The 14,686-nt window shown below is 36.2% G+C and overlaps 1 protein-coding gene across 2 annotated transcripts in view; it reads right to left on the bottom strand.

The window, feature by feature from the left end:
• LOC148953429 (sodium-independent sulfate anion transporter-like) overlaps positions 1-14,686 on the bottom strand; it is a 52,298-nt gene that overhangs the window by 6,757 nt on the left and 30,855 nt on the right. The window lies entirely within an intron of this gene.

The raw sequence follows: 14,686 nt of genomic DNA, 5'->3' as shown, positions 1-14,686 counted from the left end.
GCATCAGTTACCTCAGTTGATGTTTCAAAATGCATTATGGAAGTTTATCTTTTGAAACGTATAACTCAAAATGTTTTTATACAGTTGTGTCGGGATTTATCTTGTCAGTTTGAACTGTTGTGCTGTGGTTTATCTTGTCAGTGTTACCTCACTTGTTGTTTTTAAAGTGTATTTTGGAAGTTTTTTGTTTGAAACGTATCATTCAGGATGTTTTTCTAGTGTTGTGTCGGAGATTGTCCTGTATCTGTTACCTCAGTTAATGTTTCAAAATACATTATGGAAGTTTCTCGTTTGAAACGTGTAACTCAAAATGTTTTTATACACTTGTGTCGGGAATTATCTTGTCAGTTTGAACTGTTGTGTTGTGGTTTATCTTGTCAGTGTTACCTCAGTTGTTGTTTTAAAAGTGTATTTTGGAAGTTTTTTGTTTGAAACGTATCATTCAGGATGTTTTTCTAGTGTTGTGTCGGAGATTGTCCTGTATCTGTTACCTCAGTTAATGTTTCAAAATTTATTATGGAAGTTTCTCGTTTGAAACGTGTAACTCAAAATGTTTTTATACACTTGTGTCGGGAATTATCTTGTCAGTTTGAACTGTTGTGCTGTCGTTTATCTTGTCAGTGTTACCTCAGTTGATGTTTTAAAATGCATTTTCGAAGTTTCTTGTTTGAAACGTATCATTCAAGATGTTTTTCTAGTGTTGTGTCGGGGATTGCCTTGTATCAGTTACCTCAGTTGATGTTTCAAAATGCATTATGGAAGTTTCTCTTTTGAAACGTGTAACTCAAAATGTTTTTATACACTTGTGTCGGGAATTATCTTGTCAGTTTGAACTGTTGTGTTGTGGTTTATCTTGTCAGTGTTACCTCTGTTGATCTTTTCAAAGTGTATTTTGGAAGTGTCTCGTTTGTAACGTATGACTCAAGATATTTTTCAAACATGGGGCAGGGTGGGGGGTGGTGGTGATATTAGAGATAGATTTAAAGTGTTTTAAGAGGTATTTCTGAGAGCCCTTAACAAAAATACAGTGTTTTGAGACAGGACAATACGAAAGGAAAAAAACATGAAAAGGCTTACGAAGGGATAAAATATAAACAATAACATGCATAAATTAAAGAAGGATGAGAGGGGCGGGATCCAAGCAAGTAGTTCCAGAGGAAAATGCCTTGATAATAGGGTTAAATTTATAATTAGAGCTTTTTTAACGAAATGGATCGTTTGTTGCATAGGAATTTTAGATTTCACTCCCCCTCTACCGAAAAATTCATTTAACGCCTCCCGCCTTATCTTTAAGCTCTATATACTAGTCATGGCAATTCATACCACCTTGGTAAACTATGGAGGGCATACATCACCCCTCTGATATCGTCAAATCTCCCCCACGACATCTTTCAGGCATTTCCTTTAAAAAATTATGCCTTTAAATCCCATAACTCAAGTTTTCGCAAGCCAAGTCCATGTTTATGACCGTTAAACTAAGCCCGTTGAAGTGTACCCCCCCTCCGTGATCATTCCTAAGACATTTTTTCAGTTATTTCATAACAAAAATTATAAATTTAAACCCCATGATACTTGAACTGCGGGAGCTCGATATGTCATTGCTAGAACGTGTTACTCCAATTCAATTCACGCCACAGAGTATTTAAAACACTTCTTGAACGAGCCTACTCCTTATTTCCACTGGTTTTTGTAAAAAAATGGCGACTTGATGACATCCTTTGACACTCATCATCATTATTTATGCATTTTTCTAACGCTTAAATACACTTAATGGACATATTTTCTATTTCCATTATTTTCCGACAATTCCCAACCGGTGCCACACTATTAGTGGTCCTCTAGGTCTCTCTGGCATCCACATATTAATTTCTATAGCATTCTCCAGATATTTTTCTGCTAAAAATCCCACATGAAATCCATTGGTTCATGTTTTCGCAACCCAGCCCTCCGTATTACACCATCTAAAATCCCACACTGTGCTACACTATTAGTGGTCCTCCAGCCTTCTCTGGCACCCCCATCTTCATTCCTATAACATTCTTCAGATATTTTCCTGCTGAAAATCACACATTAATTTCATTGGTTCGTGTTTTCGAAACCCAGCCCTCCGTAATACACCATCTAAAATCCCATCCTGTCCCTCACTATTACTCCCCCCCCCCTGGCACACCCTGACACCCCATCCTCATACCTAAGATACTCTCGGATATTTTCCTGCTAAAACTCACACATTAAATCCATTGGTTCATGTTTTCGTAACCCAGCCCTCCGTAATACACCATCTAAATTCCCATCCTGTGCCTCACTATTACTGGCCCCCTCCTGTCATACTCTGACACCCCATCCTCATACCTAAGATATTTTCAGACATTTCCAGCTAAAAATCATACATTAAATCCATTGTTTCATGTTTTCACAACCCAACCCTCCGTAATACACCATCTCAATTCCCATCCTGTGCCACACTATTACTGCCCCCCCTCTGGCACAGTCCCATCCTCATACCTTTAAGATATTCTTATTTTCAGATATTCTTATTTTTAAAATCATTGATTAAATCCATTGTTTCATGTTTTCGCGACCCAAGCCTACGTAATACACCATATCAATTCACATCCTGTGCCACATTATTACTGCCTCCCCTGACACTCCACTTGTCCACGTTACGTCAGTTGATATTTTCAAAGTATATTTTGGAAGTTTCTTGTTTGAAACGTATCACTCAAGATGTGTTTCTAGTGTTGTTTGGGGCTTGTCTTGTACCTTTTACCTCAGTTGATGTTTCAAAGTGCATTTTGGATGTTTCTCGCTTGAAACGTATAACTCAAAACGTTTTTTTTACAGTTTTTTCGTGGTTTATCTTGTCAGATTTACCTCAGTTGATGTTTTCAAAGTGCATTATGGAAGTTTCTCGTTTGAAACGTATCACTCAGAATGTTTTTATACTGTTTTGTCGTGGTTTATTTTGTCAGTGTTACCTTAAATGATGTTTCAAAGTGAATTTTGGAAGTTTTTCGTATGAAACGTATGACTCAAAATGCTTTTATACTGTTGTGTCGTGGTTTTTCTTGTCAGTGTTACCTCAGTTGATGTTTCAAAGTGCATTTTGGAAGTTTCTCGTTTTAAACGTATTTTCTAGTGTTGTTTCGGGGTTTTTCCTGTCGCTGTTACCTCAATTGATGTTTCAAAGGGAATTTTGGAAGTTTCTCGTTTGAAAAGTATGACTCAGAATGCTTTTATACTGTTGTGTCGTGGTTTATCTTGTCAGTTTAACCTCAATTGATGTTTCAAAGTGCATTCCGGAAGTTTCACGTTTGAAACGTATGACCCAGAATGTTTTAATACTGTTGTGTCCTGGTTTATCTTGTCAGTGTTTCCTCAGTTGATGTTTTAAAAGTGTATTTTCGAAGTTTCTTGTTTGAAACGTATCATTCAAGATGTTTTTCTAGTGTTGTGTCGGGGATTGCCTTGTCACATTTACCTCAGTTGATGTTTCAAAATGCATTATGGAAGTTTCTCTTTTGAAATGTATAACTCAAAATGTTTTTATACAGTTGTTTCGGGATTTATCTTGTCAGTTTTTACTGTTGTGTTGTGGTTTCTCTTGTCAGTATTACCTCAGTTAATGTTTTCAAAGTGTATTTTGGAAGTTTCTCGCTTGAAACGTATGACTCAAGATATTTTTCTAGTATTTTGTCGGGGATTCTCTTGTCACTGTTACGTCAGTTTATATTTCAAAATGCACTATGGAAGTTTCTCGTTTGAAACGTATAACTCAAAATGTTTGTATACAGTTGTGTCGTGATTTATCTTGTCAGTTTATACTGTTGTGTCAAGGTTTATCTTGTCAGTGTTACCTCAATTGATATTTCAAAGTGCAGTTTGGAAGTTTCTCGTTTGAAATGTATCATTCAATATGTTTGCTAGGGTTGTTCCGGGGTTTTTCCAGTCACTGTTACCTCAGTTGAAACGTATGACTCAGAATGTTTTTATACTGTTGTGTCGTGGTTTCATCTTGTCAGTTTTACCTCAGTAGATGTTTCAAAGTGCATTTTGAAAGTTTCTTGTTTGAAAGGTATGACTGAAAATGTTTTATACTGTTGTGTCAAGGTTTGTCTCGTCAATATTTTATACTGTTGTGTCGTAGATTTGTCTTGTTAGTGTTACCTCAGTTGATTTTTAAAAGTGTATTTGGGAAGTTTCTTGTTTGAAACGTATGACTCAGAATGCTTTTATACTGTTGTGTTGTTGTTTATCTTGTCAGTGTTACTTCAGTTGATGTTTCAAAGAACATTTTGGAAGTTTGTCGTTTGAAAAATATGACTCAGAAAGTTTTTATACTGTTGTGTCGTGGTTTATCTTGTCAGTGTTACCCCAGTTGATATTTCAAAGTTCATTTTGGAAGTTTCTCGTTTGAAACGTACGAGTCAGAATGTTTTTATACTGTTGTGTCAGGGTTTATCTTGTCAGTGTTATCTCGGATGATGTTTCAAAGTTCATTTTGGAAGTTTTTCTGTTTGAAACGTATTACTCACGATGTTTTTATACTGTTGTGGCGTGGTTTCTCTTGTCACTGTTGCCTCATTTGATGTTTCAAAGTGTATTTTGGAAGTTTCTTGTTTGAAACGCATGACTCAGAATGTTGTTATACTGTTGTGTGGGGTTTGTCTTGTCAGTGTTAACTCAGATTATATTTTCAAAGTATGTTTTGGAAGCTTTTCGTTTGAAACGTATGACTCAGAATGTTTTTATACTGTTGAGTCGTGGTTTATCTTGTCAGTGGTTTCTAAGTTGATGTTTCAAAGTGCATTTTGTAAGTTTCTCGTTTGAAACGTATGACTGAGAATCTTTTTATACTGTCGTGTTGTAATATATCTTGTCAGTGTTACCTCAGTTTATGTTTCAATGTTCATTTTGAAAATTTCTTGTTTGAAACGTATCACTCAAGTTTTTTTTCTAGTGTTGTGTAATGATTTATCTTGTGAGTATTACCTTAGTTGATGTTTCAAAGTCTATTTTGGAAGTTTCTCGTATGAAACGTATGACTCAAAATGCTTTTATACTGTTGTGTCGTGGTTTTTCTTGTCAGTGTTACCTTAGTTGATGTTTCAAAGTGCATTTTGGAAGTTTCTCGTTTTAAGCGTACATTTAGAAACGTACAACGTACATTTATCTTGTACATTTAGAAACGTCTAAACGTAGATTTATCTTGTGAGTATTACCTTAGTTGATGTTTCAAAGTGTATTTTGGAAGTTTCTCGTCTGAAACGCATGGCTCAGAATGTTTTTTTTACTGTTGTATTGTAATTTATCATTTCAGTGCTACCTCAGTTGATGTTTCACAGTGCAATTTGGAAGTTTTTCGTTTGAAACATATGACTCAGAATGTTTTATACTGTTGTGTCGTGGTTTATCTTATTAGTGCCACCTCAGATGATATTTTCAAAGTGTATTTTGGAAGTTTCTCGTTTGAAACGTAAGACTTAGAATGTTTTATACTGTTGGGTCATGGTTTATCTTGTCAATGTAAACCGCGACAAAACAGTATAAAAACATTCGGAGTCATACATTTCAATTGAGAAACTTCCAAAATGCATTTTGAAACATCAACTGAGGTAACACTGACAAGATAAACCACACCACAACAGTATAAAAAACATTCTGAGTCATATGTTTCAAACGAGAAACCTCCAAAGCACACTTTGAAAACATCATACGAGTTAACACTGACAAGATAAACCCAGACACAAAAGTATAAAAACATTCTGAGTCATACGTTTCAGACGAGAAATTCCAAAATACACTTTGAAACATCAAATGAGGCAACAGTGACAAGAGAAACCCCAAAACAACAGCATAAAAATATCTTGAGTGATACGTCTCAAACGAGAAACTTCCAAAAAGAACTTTGAAAACATCAACTAGGTTAACGCTGACAAGATAAACCCCGACACAACAGTACTAAAACTTTCTGAGTCATACGTTTCAAACGAGAAACTTCCAAAATGCACTTTTAAATATTACCTGAGGTATCACAGACAAGAGAAAACCCGACACAACAGTATAAAAAACATTCTGACTCAAACGTTTCAAACGAGAGACTTTCAAAATGAAGTTTGAAACATACGCTGAGTTGAAACTGACAAGATAAACCAAGACACAACAGTATAAAAACATTCTGAGTCATACGTTTCAAACGAGAAACTTCCAAAATACACTTTGAAACATCAACTGAGGTAACACTGACAAGATAAAACCATGAAACAACAGTATAAAGCATTCTGAGTCATACGTTTCAAACGAGAAACTTCCGAAATACACTTTGAAACATCCACTAATGTAACACTGACAAGATGAAACCACGTAACAGCAGTATAAAAAATTCTAAGAAAAAACATTTTGTGTCATACATTTCAAATGAGGAACTTCCAAAATGCACTTTGAAACATCAAGTAAGGTAACATTGACGAGACAAACCTTGACACAACAGTATAAAACATTTTCAGTCATACATTTCAAGCGAGAAACTTCCAAAATGCACTTTCAAACCTCAACTGAAGTAACACTGACAAAATAAACCACAACACATCAGTATAAAAACATTGTTAGTCATACGTTTCGAACGTGAAACTTCCAAAATATACCTTGAAAACATCAACTAAAGTAACACTGACAAGATAAACCATGACAAAACATTATAAACTGACAAGATAAATCACGACAAAAATGTATAAGACCATTTTGAGTTATACCTTTCAAACGAGACACTTCCATAATGAATTTTGGAACAAAAACTGGGGTAACAGTGACAAGACAATCCCTGACACAACACTAAAAAAATTCTGGAGTCATACGTTTCAAACGAAAAACTTCCAAAATACGCTTTGAAAACATCAACTGAGGTAACACTGACAAGAGAAACCACGACACAACAGTAAAAACTGACAAGATAAATCCCGACACAACTGTATAAAAACATTTTGAGTTATACGTTTCAAAAGAGAAACTTCCATAATGCATTTTGAAACATCAACTGAGGTAACTGTGACAAGATAAACGACGACGCAACAGTATAAAAACATTCTGGGTCATACGTTTCAAACGTGAAACTTCCAGTCTGCACTTTGAAACATCAACTGAGGTAACACTGACAAGATAAACCACGACACAACAGTATAAAAACACTCTGGGTCATACGGTTCAAACGTGAAACTTCCAGAATACGCTTTGGAACATCAACTGAGGTAACATTGAAAAGATAAACCACGACACAACAGTATAAAACATTCCGAGTGATACGTTTCAAACGAGAAACTTCCATAATGCACTTTGAAAACATTAACTGAGGTAACAGTGACAAGACAAACCCTGACAGAAAACAAGAAACAAATCCTGAGTGATATGTTTCAAACAGGAAACTTCCAAAATACACTTTGACAGCATCAACTGAGGTTACGCTGACACGAGGAGTGCCAGGGGGGGGGCAGTAATAGGGTGGCACAGGATGTGAATTGAGATGGTGTATTACGTAGGGTTGGGTTGCGAGAACATGAAAAAATGGATTCACGGAATGATCTTAAACATAAAAATGTCTGAAAATATTTTAGGTACTAGGATGGGATGTCAGAGTGTGCCAGAGGGAGCCCAGTAATATTGTGACACAGGATGGGAATTGAGATGGTGTATTACGTAGGGTTGGGTTGCGAAAACATGAAACAATGGATTTAATGAGTAATTTTTAGCTGGAAATGTCTGAAAATATCTTAAGTATGAGGATGGGGTGTCAGAGTGTGCCAGGGGTGCAATTACTAGTGAGGCACAGGATGGGATTCTAGATGGTGTACTTACGGAAGGCTGGTTTGGGAAAACATGAACCAATGGATTTAATGTGTGATTTTTGGCAGGAAAATATCTGAAAATATCTTAGGTATGACGATGGGGTGTCAGAGTGTGCCAGAGAGGGGGCAACAATAGTGATGGACAGGATAGGATTTTATATGGTGAATTACGGAGGGCTGGGTTGCGAAAACGCGAACCAATGAATTTAATGTGTGATTTTTAGCAAGAAAACATCTGGAGAATGTTATAGGAATGCAGATAGGGGTGCCGGAAAATGCTAACGGAACACTAATAGTGTGGCACAGGATGGGACTGTAGATTTTGTATTACGGAGGGCTGGGTTGCGAAAACATGAACCCATGGATTTAAAATGTGATTTTAAGCAGGAAAATATCTGGAGAATGCTATAGGAATTAAAATGGGGATGGCAGAGATTGCTTTAGGACCACTAATAGTGTGGCACCAGTTGAAAATTGTCGGAAAATAGTTACAATAGAAAATATGCCCCTTGGGGGTATTCAAGCGTTAGAAAAATGCATAAATAATTGTTACGAGTGTCACAGGGTGTCATCAAGTCGCCATATTTTATAAAACCAGTAAAAATAAGGAGTAGACTCGTTCAAGAAGTGTTTTACATACTCTGTGGCATGAATTGCATTGGAGTAACACGTTCTAGCAATGAAATATCGAGTTCCCGCAGTTCAAGTAAAAAACCACTGTTTAATTTAGATTCCAGAAGCTTATTTTCGGAACGAAAAGGTTGAAAATTTCTTAGGGGTTGAGGGCTTCGGCCATGTGGATGACGGAGGGGGGATGTGTGTAATGCCATGGCGGCGTGGTGTTTTGTGGGGCATCATGATAGGCTCAGTTTGCAAAAACTGGAATCATGGGATTTAAATACATAATTTATATTATAAAATTAATTAAAAAAACTTTTTCAACAAAATAAGTTTTTCAAAGAAAAGTAAAGAACTCCATTAAACTAAAAAAACAAACGAAAATAAAATCAAATAATCTACGAAGCGTGATACTACCGCAAATCAGCAATGATAAATAAATGAAACCCAAAACGAACAGAAATTACAATAAGTAACCGAGTCAAACTCAAAACGAGCAGAAATTAACATAAGTTGGGCTCAAAACCCCTTTGCCTTCCCAAAGCCAGAACATAATTTGCACTTTATTGAAAAAATATAAATGTTATTACTTTTAAAACTTTAATAAAACAAATAATATTAACATTTTGATTACTAAATATCAGTATATGTATATTATACTGACAAGGCACATTAATGTGTATTTTTTTCAGTAAAGTGCAAATTGTGTTCTGGCCTTGGGAAGGCATAGGGGTTTTGAGCCCAACTTATGTTAATTTCTGCTCGTTTTCAGTTTCAGTATATTTTTTAACAGAGAGAAGTCGACAGTTATTTTCTAGAGCGTGATACTCCAACCAATTTGCGCCACAGAACCAAACTATTACCACTCTGTGACCCCCTCTGACATCACATCATCATTCCTAAGATATTTTTAGTCATTTCACAATAAAAATTATGCCTTTAAATCCCGTGATTCAAATTTTTGCAACCCAAGCCTCTCATGATGCCCAACTAAACACTCCATGCCACTATGGCATCGCACCACCCCTTCCATCACCCATTTGGCACCAGTCCCCCACCGCCAAGCGAGCTGATATTAGTGGCACATTTAAAGCGTTTTAAGAGGTATATTTGAAGGACTTTCAATGAAATGCATCGTTTCTTTTGAGTAATTGTTGGATTCCCCCCTCCTTCATGTAAAAAATTCTTTAACACCTCCACCTTAACTTTTAAAGAATTAAGAATTTTAAAGAAGTGTTACAGAATTTTTTCCGTGGAGGATGGTGAAAAACTAACAATTAATCAAAGAAACGATGCATTTCATTAAAAGTCCTTCAAAGATACCTCTTAGAACGACTTAAATGTAGCACTAATATCAGCTCGCCCTCTCAAAATGATTATTAGGGGAATAGGTGTATATTTTCATGATATTATGAAATATTCATAAGTTTAACTCAAAGAAATTTATATTTTCATTAAGAGTCCTTCATAGATACCTCTTAAAACGCTTTAAATCTATCTCTAATATTGGGTCGACCTCTCAAAATGATTGTTAGGGGAGCAGGCGTATATTGTCTCGATATTGTGAAATATTCATAAGTTTAACTAAAAGAAATGGATATTTTCAGTAAGAGTCCTTCATAGATACCTCTTAAAACGCTTTAAATCTATCTCTATTATCACTCCCTCCCCTGCCCCCTAGGTTGCATGCTAGGATATGCTTTTCTTTAATAGATGTTTTTTTTGCATATATTACGATAAGCCTCTTTTCACGTATTATTTATTGTTTGTCGTGTTTTAACTGCTTTTTTCTATGTTTTTAATATTGTTTGTAAATTCCTTTTCATTAATAAAAACTTTTATTTACATAGTCTGTGTTTTTTAAGATTTATTGTTTAGGACAATTAAAGATATTACATAATTTAAGCGTGCATTTTCCTTTTGTCGCTATAAATACCTTGACAGCGATTGTCTCTGAAAATCAATATTCTCCTGTCTTCGTGCCAAATGTCGCAGTTGCACGAAAAAACAATGGCGCTTGCTAAACAATACCTGTGACGTCAAGGGGATTGTGTTATTTACTGAAAGCATTTCTCTAACAAAGAACATTGGAAATAGATTGATGATTCTTTCGGTTAAGGCACAAACCCGTTGGATGGGAATGACCTTTGGAGTCCTGGTGGGGTCAAAGCAGTAAGGAAAAAGAGAAACAACTAAAGAAAGAAAAACTTTTTTGAGCGTTTCCGGCGAAAAATAAAATGTCAAAAAAGGTTATTATCTGGCAGTGGTGGTTGCACAATCATTACGTGACCTTACATAAAGTGTGCGCCATCATTAAATTAAAGAAAAAAAAGATGTGTTGAGCGTTTTGGGCGAAAAAATAAATAGTAAAAAAAGTATTAAGTGACAGTGATGCACAATCATTTTATTGTGTGTGTGCTGTCGTTAAGTTACAACCGGGTATTCTCCATGGGTTCCTGACGCATGGTTACATAAAATTGCGTTAATCATATTAGACTTGAGCATTTGAAACGTGATGTGTTGTGACATCATTGGAGTCCAGAGAGATGTGTCGTGACCGTGTTGCACAGGTGGGGCGCATTGAGGGGTTGGTAGCTCCATTTATCTAATGTGCTAAAAAATGACGGTTGCTAAGGGCAAATAGTGGACATGTTCCATAATGGCCGTCTAAGGTTTTTACACCTGTGACGTCAAGGGGATTGTGTTATTTACTGAAAGTATTTTTCTAATACAGAACATTGGAAATAGATTGGTGGTTCTGTCGGTTAAGGCACAAATCTGTTGGATGGGAATGTCCTTTTGAGTCCTGGTGGTGTCAAAGCAGTGAGGAAAAAAAGAAACAACTAAAGAAAGAAAATCGTTTGAGCGTTTCGGGCGAAAAATAAATGCCAAAATGGGCATTATCTGGCAGTGATGGTTGCACAATCATTACGTGACCATACATAAAGTGTGCACCGTCATTAAGTTAAAGAAAGAAAATATGTGTTGAGCGTTTTTGGCGAATAAATAAATTGTCAAAAAAAGTATAACGTGACAGTGTTGCACAATCATTATGTTAGGTGTGTGCTGTCGTTAAGTTACAAGCGGGTATCCTCCATGGGTTCCTAACGCATGGTTACATAAAAGTGCGTCAAGCATATTAGACTTGAGCGTTTGAATCGGGATGTGTTGTGACGTTATTGGAGTCCAGAAGGGTGTGTCGTGACCGCGTTGCACAGGTGTGACGGCTTGAGGGGTTGGTAGCTTTATTTATCTAATGTGCTAAAAAATGGCGGTTGCTAAGGGCAAATAGTGGACATGTTCGATAATGGCCGTCTCAGGTTTTTAATAGAAAAACATCGTGGGAGAATAGAAACACCTGGATTCACAGGTGTTTCTATATTTTGGGTGGATCACCGCGCTGCACAGGTGCGAGGGACCCTATTTAGAACTACCTAATATTTGAACTTGTGTATTATCCCGAACAAATTCCAAGTAATTAAAACACCGAGGACTCTTGCCTAGAAACAAAAATGCAGCACCTGGTTGCCAAAAGACGGATGCACCGTTAAACCTTTTCTTGCACCGTTGAACCATTGGAAGAAAGGAGTAGTCCGTATGGGTGTTGTAGAAGTAATCATGGACCCACTACTTTTGATAGGCGTGGATGCATATAGCGTCTTTTGGTTTAGCCTCGGCATGACCTAAAAGTTTTAAATTAATACCATTCCTGAAATGTTGTAAATAATTTCGACCATCTGGATATAGAGCCTTTGAAATAATTCAATATCCTCTAAGCATGCCCCGAAAGTTTCAAATTAATAAAAGGCTTTTTGTAGTGACATCGATCAACAATGTTGGTCAACAATGTTGATCAACAATCTGTTCTAGCAGCGAAAAAAGGTTTCGCTGGTCAGCAATGTGGATGAAAATGGCCAGGAATTATTATGAAACGACGTCAAATCTATGGGGCAAAATTCAAGGATAGATATCATGGGGAATTATATTGGTTTGTAGAATTTAGAAGAGAAAAAACAATTAATTTGTTTCATGGTTTTGTACATATTGCTAGCTTGGTATCTTGTCTAAAATGAGAAGATACATGAAAATAAATCATTGAACATGAAACATGAGAAGGTACTTTTTTTTAATTACCTATCCTTTTTCTCTCCAAAGGGTAGTGAAGAAATCCTGTTGTGTTTTATGGAAAAAATTAAGAGTTTGATTAGACACTGAAAAGGTTTACAAATAGTAAAAATTGTAGGAGCAAACATGAGTTTAATTGAAAATAGTAAAACAATATTCAGTTGATTTTGAAAAGACCACTGGTTATTTTAAATAATAGTAACAATTTGTCTTCTCGTGAAAATTATAGTTGATCAACAACTGTTGATAAACAAATTCGTTATCATGATTATTGATAAACATTGTTGATCTACAATGTGTTCGCCACAAAAAGGCCAAAAACTCTGGGAGATCTCAGATATATCCTTTTGACAACCATGGATGCCCACAGCGTCTTTTGATTTAATTCAGTATCCCCAACGATATGTCCTGAAAGTTCTAATACAACATCCTAGAATTTTTCCTGGAATATTGAACGGATGCCCTTTTGATAGTCTGTGTATATATATAGGGTGTTTGGCTTTAGGTTTACATCCCCCTTAATTCTGTTCCCTATATTGCATCCAAGTAGTCACAGTTTCAATTAGTCACAGTCAAAAGTCTTTACACCTGCAGACACAAGTAATTGCAGTTGCAAGTAATTGCACCCACATTTACACACAAAAGTTGCAGTCATAGTTACAGTAGTTGCAGTCGCAGTCGCAAGTAGTCGCTTTCAAAAGTAGTCACATTTGCAACTAGTCTCAATTGCAATAAGTATTCGAAGTAGCAGACGCAAGTAGTCGCAGTCACAAGTACTAACAGCCACATTCGCAAGTAATTGTTGTCGCAATCGCGACTACAATTACTTTTTTATTTATTTATTTTCTTTTTAAATTTATTATTCAGTAATTATATTTATTATTCGGTAATTATTATTATTATCTCTTTTGTTTATTGTTCTTTATTGTTTTTACTTGCGTGATGACTTCGTTAGTTGTATAATTTGGTAATTGTGCACTGGTTGCGTTTCTCAAGCATATTTGTATTTTGTTTGTAACCGGTTGTCAAGCCGGAATGAAATAATTTTGATAAAGTTGTTGTTGTTGTAAGTAGACCTAATTGCAATCAGTCGCAAGTAGTTACAGTTGCTATCAGAAACCTTCGCATTTGCAAGTAGTTGTAGTTTCAAGTGGTTGCAGTGACAAGTAGTTGCAGTCGTAGTCACAGGCAATCACAGTGACAAGTACTTGGAGTCATAGTTGTAGGTAGTCACGGTTACAGTCATCAGTAGTCGAACACGCAGCCACAGTCACAGTAGTAGCAGCAGTAGTAGTAGTAGTAGTAGTAGTAGCAGTACTAGAAGTAGTAGTACTAGTAGTATTAGTATTAGGAGTGGTAGTTTATAAATAGGGTCTCTTGGTACGTTCAATATCGCCCTAACCATTTCCTGAAAGTTTTACTTTAGCACCCTTAGACCTGAGACCCAGGATGAAGCATCCACCCTTTCCCAATAACAAAACCTATATGTAAAGAATGGACAACCTACATAGCTTAAGCCCTTGCCTTAAGGGCTATGGGGGGATCATATCATTCCCTGAGGCATGGTTATAGGATCTGTCAACTTTTTTGGGCAGAAAGGCTATCTCTAAATTTGGATCGGATGTCGTTGGGAATGGGCAGTTGATAGAGATGTAAGAGGGGGTGGTCTTTGCCCTTTAATCACTTTGACTATGACTAAGAACCCTAGAACTTTCTATTTCCAAAAGAATAAGCCTTCTAGGAAGTTTCTACGATAACTGCTTCTAGACAAAGTGGCCTGGCAAAAAAGAAGAAATACATTGAAATTTTGTCATTGTTTACTTCCTGAGCACTATTGCACTGCCTATGATGACTGTACTAGGTATTGGATATGGAAAAAGGTGAAATCTGCTGTTGTCCCTTGTAGATGTTAGGTTGTATCTAAAAAAGTATAACAGATAGAAAATTTCTGACTCTGCCATTGGACGTGATGTATTAAGGTTAGAAGATGCCCTTCCCTAACGAAGAATCGAATATTTGTCAAAATACCATGTTTCGACAGAGGACAACGGATGTTGTTTTTTGGTTTATATTGTAGTTAGAACAGAAAAAAGTTTAAAGAGCAA

This window comes from Artemia sp. Qi Xiang Cuo, chromosome 4, assembly GCF_049724085.1.
Source record: "Artemia sp. Qi Xiang Cuo chromosome 4, ASM4972408v1, whole genome shotgun sequence".
NCBI lineage: Eukaryota > Metazoa > Arthropoda > Branchiopoda > Anostraca > Artemiidae > Artemia > Artemia sp. Qi Xiang Cuo.
This window is presented reverse-complemented; position numbering and strand designations above follow the sequence as displayed.